Genomic DNA, 18,243 nt, shown 5'->3' with positions numbered 1-18,243 from the left:
CCAACCCTGGATTGGTCCACTGGGGAGATCAAGAGTTGGGGGTCCTCTTGTTCCAAGAACTGTCTAAAACCGGTTCCCAGTAACCCTTGCCGTAACTCTGTGGTTCCTCCAGTAACCGGTCTCCCCAAGGCCTATATGGACTTCGCGGATGTTTTCTGCAAAAAACAAGCTGAGACTCTACCTCCTCACAGGCCTTATGATTGCCCTATCGACCTCCTCCCGGGTACTACTCCACCCCGGGGCAGAATTTATCCTCTCTCTGCCCCAGAGACTCTTGCCATGTCCGAATACGTCCAGGAGAATCTAAAAAGGGGCTTTATCCGTAAATCCTCCTCTCCTGCCGGAGCCGGATTTTTCTTTGTCTCCAAAAAAGATGGCTCCCTACGTCCTTGCATTGACTACCGCGGTCTTAATAAAATCACGGTTAAGAACCGCTACCCCTTACCCCTCATCTCTGAACTCTTTGATCGCCTCCAAGGTGCCCACATCTTCACTAAATTGGACTTAAGAGGCGCCTATAACCTCATCCGCATCAGAGAGGGGGACGAGTGGAAAACGGCATTTAACACCAGAGATGGACACTTTGAGTATCTGGTCATGCCCTTTGGACTGTGCAATGCCCCTGCCGTCTTCCAAGACTTTGTCAATGAAATTTTTCGTGATCTATTATACTCCTGTGTTGTGGTATATCTGGACGATATCCTAATTTTTTCTGCCAATCTAGAGGAACACCGCCGGCATGTCCGTATGGTTCTTCAGAGACTTCGTGACAACCAACTCTATGCCAAAATTGAGAAATGTCTGTTTGAATGCCAATCTCTTCCTTTTCTAGGATATTTGGTCTCTGGCCAGGGACTACAGATGGATCCAGACAAACTCTCTGCCGTCTTAAATTGGCCACGCCCCTCCGGACTCCGTGCTATCCAACGCTTTTTGGGGTTCGCCAATTATTACAGGCAATTTATTCCACATTTTTCTACCATTGTGGCTCCTATCGTGGCTTTAACCAAGAAAAATGCTGATCCCAAGTCCTGGCCTCCTCAAGCAGAAGACTCCTTTAAACAACTCAAGTCTGCCTTTTCTTCGGCTCCCGTGCTTTCCAGACCTGACCCTTCCAAACCCTTCCTATTGGAGGTTGATGCCTCCTCAGTAGGAGCTGGAGCTGTTCTTCTACAAAAAAATCCTTCCGGGCATGCTGTCACTTGTGGTTTTTTCTCTAGGACCTTCTCTCCAGCGGAGAGGAACTACTCCATCGGGGATCGAGAACTTCTAGCCATTAAATTAGCACTTGAGGAATGGAGGCATCTGCTGGAGGGATCAAGATTTCCTGTTATTATCTACACCGACCACAAGAACCTCTCCTACCTCCAGTCGGCCCAACGGCTGAATCCTCGCCAGGCCCGGTGGTCTCTGTTCTTTGCCCGATTTAATTTTGAGATTCACTTTCGTCCTGCCGATAAGAACATTAGAGCCGATGCTCTCTCTCGTTCCTCGGATGCCTCAGAAGTTGATCTCCCTCCGCAACACATCATTCCACCTGACTGCCTGATCTCCACTTCTCCTGCCTCCATCAGACAGACTCCTCCAGGAAAGACCTTTGTTTCTCCACGCCAACGCCTCGGAATCCTCAAATGGGGTCACTCCTCCCATCTCGCAGGTCATGCGGGCATCAAGAAATCTGTGCAACTCATCTCCCGCTTCTATTGGTGGCCAACTCTGGAGACGGATGTTGGGGACTTTGTGCGAGCCTGCACTATCTGTGCCCGGGATAAGACTCCTCGCCAGAAGCCCGCTGGTTTTCTTCATCCTCTGCCTGTCCCCGAACAGCCTTGGTCTCTGATTGGTATGGATTTTATTACTGATTTACCCCCTTCCCGTGGCAACACCGTTATTTGGGTGGTCGTTGATCGATTCTCCAAAATGGCACATTTCATTCCTCTTCCTGGTCTTCCTTCTGCGCCTCAGTTGGCTAAACAATTTTTTGTACACATTTTTCGTCTTCACGGGTTGCCTACGCAGATTGTCTCGGATAGAGGGGTCCAATTCGTGTCTAAATTCTGGAGAGCTCTCTGTAAACAACTCAAGATTAAATTAAATTTTTCCTCTGCATATCATCCCCAGTCCAATGGACAAGTAGAAAGAATTAACCAGATCCTGGGTGATTATTTGCGACATTTTGTTTCCTCCCGCCAGGATGACTGGGCAGATCTCCTTCCATGGGCCGAATTCTCGTATAACTTCAGGGTCTCTGAATCTTCCTCCAAATCCCCATTTTTCGTGGTGTACGGCCGTCACCCTCTTCCCCCCCTCCCTACCCCCTTGCCCTCTGGTCTGCCCGCTGTGGATGAAATTTCTCGTGACCTTTCCATTATATGGAGAGAGACCCAAAATTCTCTCTTACAGGCTTCTTCACGCATGAAGAGGTTCGCGGATAAGAAAAGAAGAGCTCCCCCCGTTTTTTCCCCTGGAGACAAGGTATGGCTCTCCGCTAAATATGTCCGCTTCCGTGTCCCTAGCTACAAGTTGGGACCACGCTATCTTGGTCCTTTCAAAATTCTGTGTCAAATTAATCCTGTCTCTTATAAACTTCTTCTTCCTCCTTCTCTTCGTATCCCTAATGCCTTTCACGTCTCTCTTCTCAAACCACTCATCCTCAACCGTTTTTCTCCCAAATCTGTTCCTCCCACTCCTGTTTCCGGCTCCTCGGACGTCTTCTCGGTCAAGGAGATTTTGGCTGCCAAAAAGGTCAGAGGAAAAAATTTTTTTTTAGTAGACTGGGAGGGTTGTGGTCCTGAAGAGAGATCCTGGGAACCTGAGGACAACATCCTTGACAAAAGTCTGCTCCTCAGGTTCTCAGGCTCCAAGAAGAGGGGGAGACCCAAGGGGGGGGGTACTGTTACGCCGAGCGCTCCGGGTTCCCGCTCCTCCCCGGAGCGCTCGCTTCACCTCCTCCGCTGCAGCGCCCCGGTCACGTCCTCTGACCCGGGGCGCTGCGATCCTGCTGCTAGCCGGGATGCGATTCGCGATGCGGGTAGCGCCCGCTCGCGATGCGCACCCCGGCTCTCCTACCTGACTCGCTCCCCGTCTGTTCTGTCCCGGCGCGCGCGGCCCCGCTCCCTAGGGCGCGCGCGCGCCGGGTCTCTGCGATTTAAAGGGCCACTGCGCCGCTGATTGGCGCAGTGGTTCCAATTAGAGTTATCACCTGTGCACTCCCTATATTACCTCACTTCCCTTGCACTCCCTTGCCGGATCTTGTTGCCTTAGTGCCAGTGAAAGCGTTCCTTGTGTGTCCCTTGCCAGTGTTTCCAGACCTTCTGCCGTTGCCCCTGACTACGATCCTTGCTGCCTGCCCCGACCTTCTGCTACGTCCGACCTTGCTTCTGCCTACTCCCTTGTACCGCGCCTATCTTCAGCAGCCAGAGAGGTGAGCCGTTGCTAGTGGATACGACCTGGTCACTACCGCCGCAGCAAGACCATCCCGCTTTGCGGCGGGCTCTGGTGAAAACCAGTAGTGGCTTAGAACCGGTCCACTAGCACGGTCCACGCCAATCCCTCTCTGGCACAGAGGGTCCACTACCTGCCAGCCGGCATCGTGACAATAGGTTAAGATAAATAAAACGTACATCCAAACTGAAACATAGGCGCGCAGGCCAATAAGCATAGATATGAAAGGTAAAATAGATATGTGCACCTGTATCTTTAGGTCTTAGAGATAAACTAGTTTATCAGGGAGAGAGAGAAAGAAAAAGGGTGAAGGGGCTGAAAGCAATGGAAAGAAGAGTGGGGATGAAAGAATGTGAGATTAAAAGGCTCAGTAAGGAGGGGGAGGAAGATGAGGGGGTAGGGAAAGGAAGGCATAGAGAAGGGAAGAAGGGGAAGGAAGAGAGGTAACAGAAGACGGAGGAAGGAGTTATAGAACCTGCGCGACCCAATCCAGAAACTTAGGAGAGGTATGCACAACTATTTACATACCAGGTTACATAAAAGTATTTAAGTAACATGTTCAAACATGCAGATTACGAATGAGAGAACAAAATAGATAGAGGAAAGGACGTTAATAATATACTGAATATCAAAGGCTAGTGTAGGAGTCACAGAATGAGAAATATGGGGTTAAGATATCTACAATACAGTACCATATAAAAGGGTCAAGGCTGGATAACCTGGACATTTAGGAGAAACAGAGACGAGGTAATACTGGTGTTCAGGATATGGAGGGAGATGAGGGAACTGAGGAGATTGGGCGGTATGCTTTCCAGGGGGACCAGATCTTGTGAAAAGTATCATGTTTTCTCATCTACCAGCTTACCAATTCCTCCATTCTACAAATATGATACAATTTGCCTAACCAGGCAGAGATTCTGGGAGGGTCTTGAGATCGCCAATTGACAGGTATGAGAAGTTTGGCTGCCGTTAGCATGATAGTAGCCAGGTCAGCTTTTCTTGGTGAAAAAAGGGGGTTAAGTGCCCAGAGTAAGAGAAGGGGTGCAGACAGAGGGACTTTTTGTTGGGTGACTGTTTCAATTACGGAAAGGACCTCCGACCAATATGATTGAATTTTGGGACAGGTAAGCAAGATATGTGATAACGTACCGACATCAGAGGTACAACGCCAGCAGAGGTTGTTAGGTAGAAGGTTGAGGCGGTGAAGCTAATCTGGTGTGCGGTGCCACCTAGTTATAAGCTTGAAGGAGCTTTCTTGAATAAATCTTGCTTCTGTTTAATTTCCTGTATAACAATTCTGTGATAACATGACATACTGCATGTTTTTAGTCAGTTGATATGCATCAATGATGAATTCCCAAAAAGGAAGTATGTGTATATATATATATATATATATATATATATAATTTTACACTTCATTTTGGTTTAAATAATAAAAAAAGGACTTGACCTAATATAGACATTGGGGTGAAGAACATATTACCCCTCTCTGCTCCTCAGCTAATTTCTGTATTGTAAGACAACAAGAAACAGACCACTACAAATCACTTATCCGAAACAATTGCTTATCAGTCATAAATTACATCCATGCCAAAGCCAAATATGTTCTCCCCTTTTTCCTTAGCAGAGGATTTATTAGAATGAAGTAGAACGCACCTCACAGCATGTTAGTTCTTTTAATGCAATCCTCTCAGACATGCATTGCCGTCAATAGAGACAGCGCATGTCCGAGCGGGCCTAGCGGCACCTGGCGCGCACTGAATGTCTGCCTGAAAATTCCTAAATCTAAATGGGCAATAACAGAAGAGGAAGGTTGGACTAGGGACTTTTCCGGCAGCCGTTGGGTAGAATACAACATGCCCAAACTACCATGCATCTTAGCACATTAGATGTGCAGTGCAGATGTGTAATGTAAAAAATAACTTTCCCTTTTAACACTAGTGTTGAGTGCGAATATTCGCAATTTGAATATTTATTGCAAATTTCTCATATTCGCATATTTGTGAATATGGCGAATATAGCACTATATATTCACAGTTACGAATATTCACAATTTTTTTTTCCCCACAGAACACATCACAGAGATCCTGCTTCCAGAACACATCACAGAGATCCTGATTCCAGCTTGTGGTCTAAAGAAGGCTCCTATACTATTTCTTGTATTATACTGGAGAGCGAATTTTCGCAAATATGAGAATATGCAAATATGTGAATACCGTCACTAAAGAATATAAGGAGATAGATAGATGGATAGATAGATTTGAAGAAATTGGGTGCTCGGTATAGATGGGCTTGGTCACAAGGAAGTCCCAGATAATCCAAATAGTAGAAAAATAGCGGCACACAAAACTTTTGGGGAAAAAGATATGTGGCTTTATTCACCCAACATCAGAGGCGACGTTTCAGCTGCTTCTCGCAGGCTTGACAATGGCTGCGAGAGGCCGCCGAAACGTTGCCTCTGATGGTGGGTGAATATAGCCACATATCTTTTTCCCCAAAAATTTAGTGTGCCGCTATTTTTCTACTATTTGGATAGATAAGTAGGTAATATAGATAGATAATATAGATAGATAGGTAGATAGTTATCTGCATGCACACATAACTGCAAATATATTGAATATGCAAATTTCGCAAATATAGGACGAATATTCATCCATATATTCAAAAAATATTGCAAATTTGAATATATCATACGCCGCTGATAACTATTTAACACTTTACATTACCTGAGGTATACACTACATATACATAACTTAACCACCTGGCAGTTCTCTTATGGGTAGCTTCTGGAACAGCTGTACTGGGACACCACAGTCATATTTCCTGTTAATCATATGTTTATGTCAATAATGCCATAAAATGCCAGTGTAGCTTTAAAAAATAAAGCAATTGTAAACCTTAGGGAAAAAAAAAACTATATAAATGTCGGTTTCCAAAATTCATCTCAGACTTTTTTGCTGTTGCTTCAAGAGCCTGTTCTCGAATTACAAAGCTATAAAATATGCGGGACCTTTTCTGCCACTATTTTTCATGAAACTATGAAGACTGTTCAACTTACATTTATTAGATTTAGATATTTTATTAGAAGTAACTGCAAACTAATGTGATGACAGGTTCCTATTATTGCCCAGCAGCTGTGCTCTAAGAAATATGGCACATTTAGATTGAAGCGCCGGATTGTGACCCTGCCAATAAACCAAGATGCCTATCATTTTTTTCCTATATTCCACAATACACATGATTCAGCACCATGAATTATTTTGGGCATATTTGAAGCATTTTCCTATTTTCAGCACCTGTAGATTCTTAAATCACTTTCTCTACCTCATTGAGCAGGATTTTGTTTTGGAGCATGGCCATTGTAACCAGTCTATACTGATTTGTAGATTCTGAAACATAGTATAACCAAAATGGAATATTGAATCTTTTTTAAAGTATATCTTAATTTGAAGCTGTATAGGTGATTAACTCATGGGAGTTGTGTTTATTTCTTAATCAGCAATCTTTACAGTTACATAAAAAAAGATATTTGTTCATCAAGTTCAACCAAGGAGATGAAGCGGTAGGGGTGAATGCTATATTTCTGCATATGCATTAATTTATTCTTTTGTTTGCCTGTAATAATAGTGCTACAAATTCTTCCTTTCTTGACATTGGTGGTACAGGGTGGATAAAGTGGATCAGGGTGGACATTGGTGGATCAGCTCCTTGTAATGAGATTGCATGGCAGCATTATAAAGGCCTATGTGCCTGCAGTGACTGATCTACTGTTAGGCAGGCTATACCAGTAGATGGACAATAAGTCAAAACAAAGCATCGCAATAGCAATGCCTTGAATAAATAATCAAGTGATTGCTTATAGAAGTCCTCTGGGAGGGCTCGAAAAGTGTAATGATAAAACGTGTCCATAATAACATTTCTACTCACCCCACACCTTTTTTAGGTCGGTGGTTTACTCCAGTAGGTAGGCTGTTTGCCCCAGTATGTACTTTCTTCAGTACCTCCTTCAGGACTCACACACAAAAGAAAAGTGACATAATCCTATGCACATGCGTCCTAATGAGATGTTTCAGATCTCTTAGTAGCTGAAAACATAACGATGCCCTGATCTAGAATATGAGGGTCACTTTTAACTATAAAAATGTCCTTAAACAGCCCCCTTGCCTATGCCCCTGCATATATGAGCCTCTAAAAATGTTGTATGATGTAAAATTCGATAAGGAGAGCATCCATAACTTTTTTGTAGACATTACAAGGTCCGATCCTTGCTAAAGGCAAGTACTAATCCCCAGTGGGACTAGAATCATAATTTAAAGTGCATTCACAGTCCTGCGGAGCCAGAGGCCATGACTATAATATTTTACTACATAAGATAATTAACAGAACATTTTTACAAACCTCGGCTTCGGTCAGAGAATATTTGGCACAGTATTGCAATTTCATGGTGTTTAGCAGCTGGAATGAAGATCGGGGGCATTATATAATTCAGTAACAAATAGTGTCAAAGAATATTGTTATGTTTTATTTAGCTTCATACATTTATGAGCCCTGATATTTAAAATATAATTTAAAATGTAATACAAAAAAAAATAAAAAATTCCTCATGGAATCCTCATTGGGCTTCTCTTTTTTGTATTTTGAAGTAAAAACCCTATTGCTTTGTTGACTGTTCTGAAAATTTAATACATTCACATTGAGCATAATTTAAGGAGTTAAATGTCAATTTTTTAAAATCATGCAGAAAGTGGTCTTCAATGATTAAAATATGATGTTGACACAAAGACCTGCCAATATACCTATATATATATATATATATATATATATATATATATATATATATACATATATTTAGAGGTAATTCCTTGGTTTAACATGTAGGCTTTAACTGGTGGTCATTCCTTGCTATAATATAAAATATGTAGGCTTTGACTTGTTTTGTTGTCTGCCAGACAAGTGGATGTTTGCAAAATTGCATGCACATTATTTAGTCATTTTATCTTCTGTATGTTTTACCTTCCTGTTTGATTGATACAATAGTTTTAGGAATGTGTTCTGTAAAACTACTACCTTTGAAATTGTAGATCAGCAGACATGCAGGGCTGTCATAGTCTTTCCAAAGCTTCTGCAAAATGGATTTTGAAGGTCACTTTTGCTCCGTATTGCAGTCTTGCTCGCCATAATTACAGAGAACAGGTCCTTTAATCTACTCATTTCATTTTCCCCCCACATGTAATCTGTCACAACACAGAGACATGTATTCACCATGATATCAGTAGAGGTGAAGGAACTAACACACAATAACCCTTATTTTACCAGGTATTTCTTTTGAACTTAAAATATCTACAATCCAATGTTACAGTCCAGCTATATAGCATTTTCCTTTTAAATAAAAATGCTAATATAATTGTCCTTAAAATACATTTTGTTGTATAAAAATAATAAACATACTACATTTACCTCCTCTGGTCCCCCTCAGCTGTTACACTGAAGCTCCTTGTCCTCTGGGTTCCTGTTATATCCCTTCCCCACATGAACACGCCAAATCAGCCAATCAGTCAGGGGGGACACCACTGCACTGCAGCCCTGATTGGTTGAATGGGCAGGGTCTGTGGGCTTGTGATTTCACAGAAACCCAGAAGAAGCGGAGACCAGCAGTGGACTGGGAGCATCACCATGGCAGCTGCCCGGGAATGAAGGAAGTGAATAAATATTGTATATTTATTGTTTTTTACACCATCCCCAGCCACAAAGCATTTTTTTTCTTTTCCATAGCCAAGTCTTTGAAGTATTTTTCAATTTTATGCAACTAACTTTGTTTCCTTGTGACAGCTAATGACAATCCTTATAGTTGCCTATAGGGTATTTTAACTAACAGCCATAATAAAATCTTGAATTTTACACTGGCTTACATATGCAGTAATCAGGAAAATCAGGATGCACAATGTCAGTGAACAGAGTGGTGTACAGAGACAAAAGGGGGAGCATAGTGAACGTTGAAATGGACTTTCCGTTATGGTGTCTGAGTTTTTTCCCCCAGGATAGAAAGGTCTGGTGTTTATTTCCCCATTGCTTTCCATGAACCATAGATCATGTACACACAGCCATTAATATTGTGGTATTTGAAGCCCCCAATTCTGCATAAAAAAACAAGCCTTTTCTCGTTAAAAAAGGACATTTCCAATTGACTTAAATAGTAGTGGGTAAACTTCACAAAAAGTGACATGTCACTTTCTGCACTGTTCTGCTTTGAAAAATAGAAATAAATGGGAACTTTAAAGAGGTACTCCGCCCCTAGACATCTTATCCCCTATCCAAAGGATAGGGGATAAGATGTCAGATTGCCAGGGTCCCGCTGCTGGGGACCCCAGGGATCGCTGCTGCAGCACCCCGATATCATTACTGCACAGAGCGAGCTCGCTCTGCACGTAATGACGGGCAATACAGGGGCCGGAGCATCGTTATGTCACGGCTCCGCCCCCTCGGGACATCACGGCCCGCCCCCGTCAATACAAGTCTATGGGAGGGGACATCACGCCCCGTGCCATAGACTTGAATTAAGGGGACGGGCCATGATGTCATGAGGGGCGGAGCCATGACGTCACGCTGCTCCGGCCCCTGTATTGCCCGTCATTACGCACAGAGCGAACTCGCTCTGTGCAGTAATGATGGTGGGGTGCCGCAGCGGCGATCCCCAGGGTCCCCAGCAGCGGGACCGCGGCGATCTAACATCTTATCCTCTATCCTTTGGATAGGGGATAAGATGCCAAGGGCTGAGTACCCCTTTAAGGCAGACCTTTGTATGCTAAAAGGAAAAATCCTGTACAAATTCCCTCAAAATCCAGCTTGTTTAGTTACCTATGCCTGCATAAACTGTAGCTTAGAGAAAGTGGCGAATCACTGCACACTGGTGAGGTTTTTCCATGTTTGTACATATCCTTAGGTCAATGCAATAGCCTGAGCAGAGGAGTCCAACACAATTCACTACCAACTGCAAAATGAATGGAACCAACCAGTGATGGGCCCCTTGTCTCCAAGGGCCTCATAGCAGTCCCATGGTCTCTCACTGTAGTAAAGTAGTACGCCCAAGCCCAGTGTTACACACATCACAGACTAGTATTACATCCGAGAGATGGCTAATATGGAAGCTTTTCAATTATTTCCCCAGTTTATAAAAGTGTCTATTGTAGTCCAATACCGTATGTAGGACATCTCTGACCTGTATATTTAAACTTCTTGTTAAATAGTTGAGAAGTGTCAAAAAAATGATCCATCTCCCATAAAAAATCTCTCATTTACACCATACACAATGATCTCAGATAGAGTTAATCCAACTGATGCCTGGGATTGGCTTGTATTGATATGCAATAAAATGTGTTTTCGTATTGTTTTAATCAACATGAGTCAAGATGAGTTATTTCAATGTATAGATCAATGGACCCCGGGAGCCTATTTATCTCTATTATTGTATGGCAGCTGTAATTACGCATTATCTCACTTGGGTGCTACAGAGGGAATATTTACAAATCATACTGCTGGAATGAGATCAGTCTTGCACCATGACATTGGTGCTATTGTGTAAAACCTATTTCTATCACTGTAATTTTACTAACAATTTTGCAGATAATTTTATTGACATGCTTTTCTATACATGGCTTAATTGTCACATATTTTCTCATACTTTTAGATAAAGACACACTTGTTGCTAAACATAAGAAACCAGTGGAATATTTTAAGTACTGTAGGTAGCTACAAGCAGTTGAAGCATCAGGGTTTATTTTGTATGTTAAAAGGCTTTCCCAAGGCCATTTTTTAAAATAAATGATTCTGTGAGCTTTAAAGAAAATAAATAAATAAACAATACTCACCTTTCCCAATCCCCTACTGCTGCCATTCCCATGGTCCCTGGTCCCCAGTGCTCTCTTCTTCTTCTTGCTTCTGAGGACATTCAATCGCCTCCTCAGCCTATCTCTGTCCACAGAGGTGACCGCATGAATGTGAAATCATCGGAAGCAGAAAAAGAGGAGAACACAGGGGATCTGGTGCCCTTGGAACTGTTAGAGTCAAAAAGGTAGTAGATCCACTGAGCCTGTGTGAATGATGGCTTGGGCCGTGTAAGGGAGTGGGGTCTAAGGTGCCGCTGGTTTTCACCAGAGCCCGCTACAAAGCAGGAAAGACTTCCTGCAGCAGGTGGCACCCAAATCGCTACCACTGACACGACTCGTCCACACAGGCTGCTAAGGAGAAGACATGGTGAAGGAGGAATGTGGCAACTCGTAGTCAGGATAGCAGAAGATCATGGCTGGCAGCATGGTAGTGAGAACAGGGAGGTAGCTAGAGGTCAGTAAGCAGGCGGCAGAGGAGCAAGGTCAGGTCATGGAGCAGGTAGGTCAGGAACACAGTAAGGCAAGACACAAAGGCACTAGGGCACTGGGCACACAAAGATTCGGCAAGAGGTAGAGGGAGGTGCACATACTTATAGAGAATGGACAGGTGCAAAAACTAATTATGGGCGCACTGACCCTTTAACCCCTTAAGGACTCAGGGTTTTTCCGTTTTTGCACTTTCGTTTTTTCCTCCTTACCTTTTAAAAATCATAACCCTTTCAATTTTCCACCAAAAAATCCATATTATGGCTTATTTTTTGCGTCGCCAATTCTACTTTGCAGTGACATTTGTCATTTTACCCAACAATGCACAGCGAAACGGAAAAAAAAATCATTGTGCGACAAAATCGGAAAAAAAACGCCATTTTGTAACTTTTGGGGGCTTCCGTTTCTACGCAGTGCATATTTCGGTAAAAATTACACCTTATCATTATTCTGTAGGTCCATACGGTTAAAATGATACCCTACTTATATAGGTTTGATTTTGTCGCACTTCTGGAAAAAATCATAACTACATGCAGGAAAATTTATACGTTTAAAAATGTCATCTTCTGACCTCTATAACTTTTTTATTTTTCCACGTACGGGGCGGTATTAGGACTAATTTTTTGTGCCGTGATCTGAATTTTTTATTGGTATGATTTTTGTTTTGATCGGACTTTTTGACCAAAATACGCTTTTTTGGACTTTGGAATTTTTTTGCGCGTACGCCATTGACCGTACAGCTTAATTAATGATATATTTTTATAGTTTGGACATTTACGCACGCGGCGATACCACATATGTTTATTTTTTATTTTTTTTGCACTGTTTTATTTTTTTTATGGGAAAAGGGGGGTGATTCAAACTTTTATTAGGGAAGGGGTTAAAGGACCTTTATTAACACTTTTTAAAAAAAAATTTTTTTGCAGTGTTATAGGTCCCATAGGGACCTATAATACTGCACACACTGATCTCCTATGCTGATCACTGGCGTGTATTAACATGCCTGTGATCAGCATTATCGGTGCTTGAATGCTCCTGCCTGGATCTCAGGCACGGAGCAGTCATTCGCCGATCGGACACTGGGGAGGCAGGTAAGGGCCCTCCCGGTGTCCGATCAGCTGTTCGGGACGCCGCAATTTCACCGCGGCGGTCCCGAACAGCCCGACTGAGCAGCCGGGTCACTTTCAGTTTCACTTTAGAAGCGGCAGTCAGCTTTGACCGCCGCTTCTAAAGGGTTAATACCGCACATCGCCGCGATCGGCGATGTGTGGTATTAGCCGCGGGTCCCGGCCGTTGATTAGCGCCGGGACCGACGCGATATGATGCGGGATCGCGGCGCGATCCCGCTTCATATCGCGGGAGTCGGCGCAGGACGTAAATATACGTCCTGCGTCGTTAAGGGGTTAAATCTCAGAGCTCCGGCACATGCGCCCTAGGAGGCGGGGACGCGTGCACCTGCGGTGTGAGACCACGGAGGAAATAGAAGAAGGAGGAGGGGAGTGACAGCCTGAGATTCGCATGCGGGCGCGTCCAGTGATGCGAATCCTGGGCCCACCGGAGGACAGAGGAACTCATGGCCAGGGTGACCAGCCAGAGCACTCACCGTAACAGTAACAGCAGTGGAAGGGGATCAGAAAAATGTGAGTATGTTTTTTTATTTTTTTATTTACAGCATGTAAAATTGTCTGTACCTGTGAAGCTTGTCCCTTAAAGGGGTAAGGCTTGTCCCTTAAAGATGTTAGATCGCTGCGGTCCCACTGCTGGGAACCACGGGGATCGCCGCTGCGGCACCCCGCCATCATTACTGCACAGAGCGAGTTCGCTCTGTGCGTAATGACGGGCGATACAGGGGCCGGAGCAGCGTGACGTCATGGCTCCGCCCCTCATGACATCATGGCCCGTCCCCTTAATGCAAGTCTATGGCAGGGGGCGTGATGACCGCCACGCCCCCTCCCATAGATTTGTATTGACGGGGGCGGGCCGTGACGTCACGAGGGGCGGAGCCGTGACGTCACGATGCTCCGGCCACTGTATTGCCCGTCATTACGTGCAGAGCGAGCTCGCTCTGCGCAGTAATGATAGCGGGGTGCTGCAGTAGCGATCCCCGGGGTCCCCAGCAGCGGGACCCCGGCGATCTGACATCTTATCCCCTATCCTTTGGATAAGGGATAAGATGTCTAGGGGCGGAGTACCCCTTTAAACCAAATTTAGCCTTTTCGGAAGTGAGGTGAGCCCACTGCTCAATGTTTTGCTGGTTTTCTATTGGATTTGTGAAGGCTTTCTGGGATTAGTAGTTCCTGTGCACTGTCTGCTCTATTAGCTTACTCTCCAAGATGGCAGCCACAATGCAATGCATAGGGTTTTATCAGCCTCTTAACCTATGCTGTCTCCTGATTGGCCTTGGAGCTGTATGTCATATAAATGAAACCAATGATTGGATAACCAGGGGTCATGTGTACTTGCTGCTAGCTGCAAGGTAGGCTGGACTACCTTGATGTCCTCTAAGTGTTCCTACTACTTTCTCCATTAATTCTGAGACCCAAAACGCCATGGATTCCTCATAATAATTACATCAATGCCAGGCTTACATGAGCTTAGCCTGGCACAGCTTGAAAGTTCTAGTTGCCAAACTTACCCTAAAGTAAGTTCTGAGCGTAACCGGGTTCCCCGGGCTTAGCTCGCTCATCTCTATTTCTGACCATGATGGTGTGCATAAAAGGCACTATATTTTTTAGAGCTCCCATGACCACAGGCTCTAGAATTTTATTCAATAAAGAAATGTTCCTTACAGAGAGGGGTGGGGGTTATTTTTTTGTCTTAGTAGTACAGCCTATACATAAAATATATTGGTAAGTTTAAAAAGAAGAAATACATTCTTACAATATCTAAGTTTTGTATATAAAACCATTAATTTCAAGCTACAAAAACACATTTTTACATAAAACAGTGGTGAATTCCAAACGCACCAAATCCTCCTAACAGAAGAAAAAAACATGCATAGACTCACACAGGACGATGATACAAGAACAAACCAGTTATAATACAATGTATTGCACATTGTTGTCACATTTGCAGGAAATGAAACTGTGCACTGACTCTTTGTGATTCAGATACTGAGCGCTCCAGTCATTTTATGTGTTAGTACTTTCTCTTTATTGAAGGAAAAACTTCTCCTGTCCTAGAGACTGAATGCTTTATTTAAATTCTACAAAAACCAAAGAGAACACAACGGAGTCATTTAAAAAAAAACGTATGTGCCAAACATGCACAAATTTTATTATTTCCGTGGAAAACAAGACAATGCATAGATAAAAACATGTATATGCGAGAAAGAGGAATACAACAATAGATGGTGATATCACCGGCTCTGCACAGGAAGGAATCAAGGTACGTATATAATAGAATATATCCCCAATTGAAATATTAAAAATATTTTTATAAACAGATGGCAAAAGCACATCTAAAGTACATATATATAGCTATTGCACATAAAAGGGTATTGCACATAATAAAGATCATAATGTAAACATTTGAGGAAAGTGCTATGTGCATAGAGCAGCTGCCTATAGATGCAGCATAAAGGGATACAGACCTAGTAGCAACGTGTAGGCCTAAGTACTATGCACTGGCAGAGACCGGGATAGCACCACTCCAGTGGTGGAGTGGTGCTATCCCGGTCTCTGCCAGTGCATAGCACTTAGGCCTACACGCTGCTACTAGGTCTGCATCCCTTTATGCTGCATCTATAGGCAGCTGCTCTATGCACATAGCACTTTCCTCAAATGTTTACATTATGATCTTTATTATGTGCAATACCCTTTTATGTGCAATAGCTATATATATGTACTTTAGATGTGCTTTTGCCATCTGTTTATAAAAATATTTTTTATATTTCAATTGGGGATATATTCTATTATATACGTACCTTGATTCCTTCCTGTGCAGAGCCGGTGATATCACCATCTATTGTTGTATTCCTCTTTCTCGCATATACATGTTTTTATCTATGCATTGTCTTGTTTTCCACGGAAATAATAAAATTTGTGCATGTTTGGCACATACGTTTTTTTTTTATTGACTCCGTTGTGTTATCTTTGGTTTTTGTAATATTAGTTTGGAGTTCATAACTTACGGCCTATACTGGATATTGGGGTGTCACTAGACAGAGATAATAAATCAGTATAATATTTTCCCAATAGTGTGTCTATTGTTTTGTATGTACTTTATTTAAATTCTGCAAGATGCTTCTTAGCAACAGACTGCAGCTACAAAGCAGTAGATCCCAATCTGTCACTTACATGGGTTGTCCTGTGGAATTTGTTCTTTTATTAGGCAGACTGAGGGCAATAAGAAAATATTAAACACTTACCTTCCTCCACTCCATGATAGCTCCGGTCTTGGAGTGCCATTTCTGTAGCCGATGACTCTGCTTTCCCCCGAGCTTCATAGCATCTACAGCTTGGGGAACTGACAGTGCTGTTTGCCAGTCACCAGCAGAGTCGGGAAACAGCTGCAGCCAGTGATTGGTGGAGTGGCACTGTGATTTCACACTTGCGGCTCCAGAAGGCAAACTGTAAATGGAGGATGGCTGGAGACAGTGTGCCTTGATACCAGAACTAGGAGGAAGTGGAGGAAGGTGCGTTAAAGTGGTTGTTATCTTATTAGGCAGCCTGGGGACCATAGTAAAATAATCAATTTTACCGGACAACCCCTTTAAGAGCTACACACACTATGTACATGTCATGCAGTAGAATGACCCTATTCTACTGATACACTGGATAGCTTAGAATTGCTTATACAGTATTTCTTGCCTAGGATTAACTCCACACTCACAGTTTATATTTTGCCAAGATTTTTTACCTGGACAGAGTGACGATTAGTTGGATAGAGCAGTGTCACAGTTACCAGGCCAGAAAATAGGCGAATGCAAGAGAAAAACCAAGTGGGTTTTCTTCTCTGGAGTAGCCGGAAGAGAAGTTTCACAACTGACTAGAATGTTATGGCATAGATACTAGCAATATATATATCAGCACCACTTTTACTGCAATCGGATCCTGGCTTAGAAGCCGCTTGCTGGATCTATCAAGCCTGAGCAATTTTAACCCCTTATGTTGCTCCAAATCCAGTAGTGCTCACTTCATAAGATATAGGCAGTGAATATAATTCGAAACAAAGAAAAGAGGAGCACATACCAGTACTGTTTAAAACCCCGTGTTCACGTTTATTTCATTTCATCTTGCTGGGGTCAAAACGGTGGAGGAAGGAAGAGAGGGTGGATGTCTACAGGGGGAACATTTCCCCCATGGAGATCCTTTTGTAAATATACATCAGAGTTGTGTTTATTTATGAATTTATATATGGATGTTTTATGGATTATTCCATAGCCATAAATATTATGGTTTTGATACTGTTGGGTATTCAGAGCAAATAATTTATCCTTAGCTGAGTACATGAATTGCAATGCCAAAGGTAATGTTTTAATAGGCAAACTTGTTCTATTACATAAAGTACGATATAGATGTTTTGCAGCTTATGTCAACATTAATGAAGTAATTGAAAATAAAAGGCAACATTGTATAGTAAAAAATGTGAAACCAAATACACATTAAGACTAACTTCACTGAATGGGCCTTAGGATATAGGGCAGCTTACCATCATTTAGTGAATCTGTAATGTGTCTCTCAGCTTTTCCCCTTCGGTTAATCTGTGTAATTTATTATTCGCTGTGTGCTTGTTTATTCCCATTTCGTCCCTGCAGAGATGCCCTTTGCTTTTTAGAAACTGTTTAAAGGCAGGGGTGTAACTTAAAAATCTGTTCTGTACAAACCCCCCCAAATAAATTGTGCCAGTATATTATTGACTATACACTGTGGAGGAGCTATATGTAAATTATTAAAGCACTAATTGTTACAATATTGCCATGTTTATAACTCCAAGGAAAGAGCACAGACCAAAATAATATTGAAAAAATTAGCAATCTCTTAATTTACACATCACATGTAAAAAAAAAAAAAATTTAACTATATATATATATATATATATATATATATATAAATATATACCGTATTTATCGGCGTATAACACGCACTTTTTAGGCTAAAATTTTTAGCCTAAAGTCTATGTGCGTGTTATACGCCGATACACCCCCAGGAAAGGCAGGGGGAGAGAGGCCGTCGCTGCCCGCTTCTCTCCCCCTGCCTTCCCTGGAGTCTAGAGCCCTGCTGCCGGCCCTTCTCTCCCCCTAGCTATCGGCGCCGCTGCCCGTTCAGTCCCCCTGACTATCGATGCCGGCGCCCCACTGCCGGCGCCGAAAGCCAGGGGGAGAGAAGGGGCAGCGGCACCCATTGCCGGCGCCGCTGCCCCGTTGCCTCTCCCCATCCCCGGTGGCATAATTACCTGGGTCGGGTCCGTGCTGCTGCAGGCCTCTGGC

General features: G+C 43.2%; 1 protein-coding gene across 4 annotated transcripts in view; it reads left to right on the top strand.

Annotated features, from left to right (window-relative positions):
- Positions 1-18,243, top strand: part of PRKG1 (protein kinase cGMP-dependent 1) — a 1,084,726-nt gene that overhangs the window by 704,400 nt on the left and 362,083 nt on the right. The gene's annotated exons all lie outside the window — the stretch shown is intronic.

This window comes from Hyla sarda, chromosome 7, assembly GCF_029499605.1.
Source record: "Hyla sarda isolate aHylSar1 chromosome 7, aHylSar1.hap1, whole genome shotgun sequence".
Classification (NCBI taxonomy): Eukaryota; Metazoa; Chordata; class Amphibia; order Anura; family Hylidae; genus Hyla; species Hyla sarda.
Note: the sequence above shows the minus strand (reverse complement) of the source record. Positions and strands in the feature narration are given on the sequence as shown.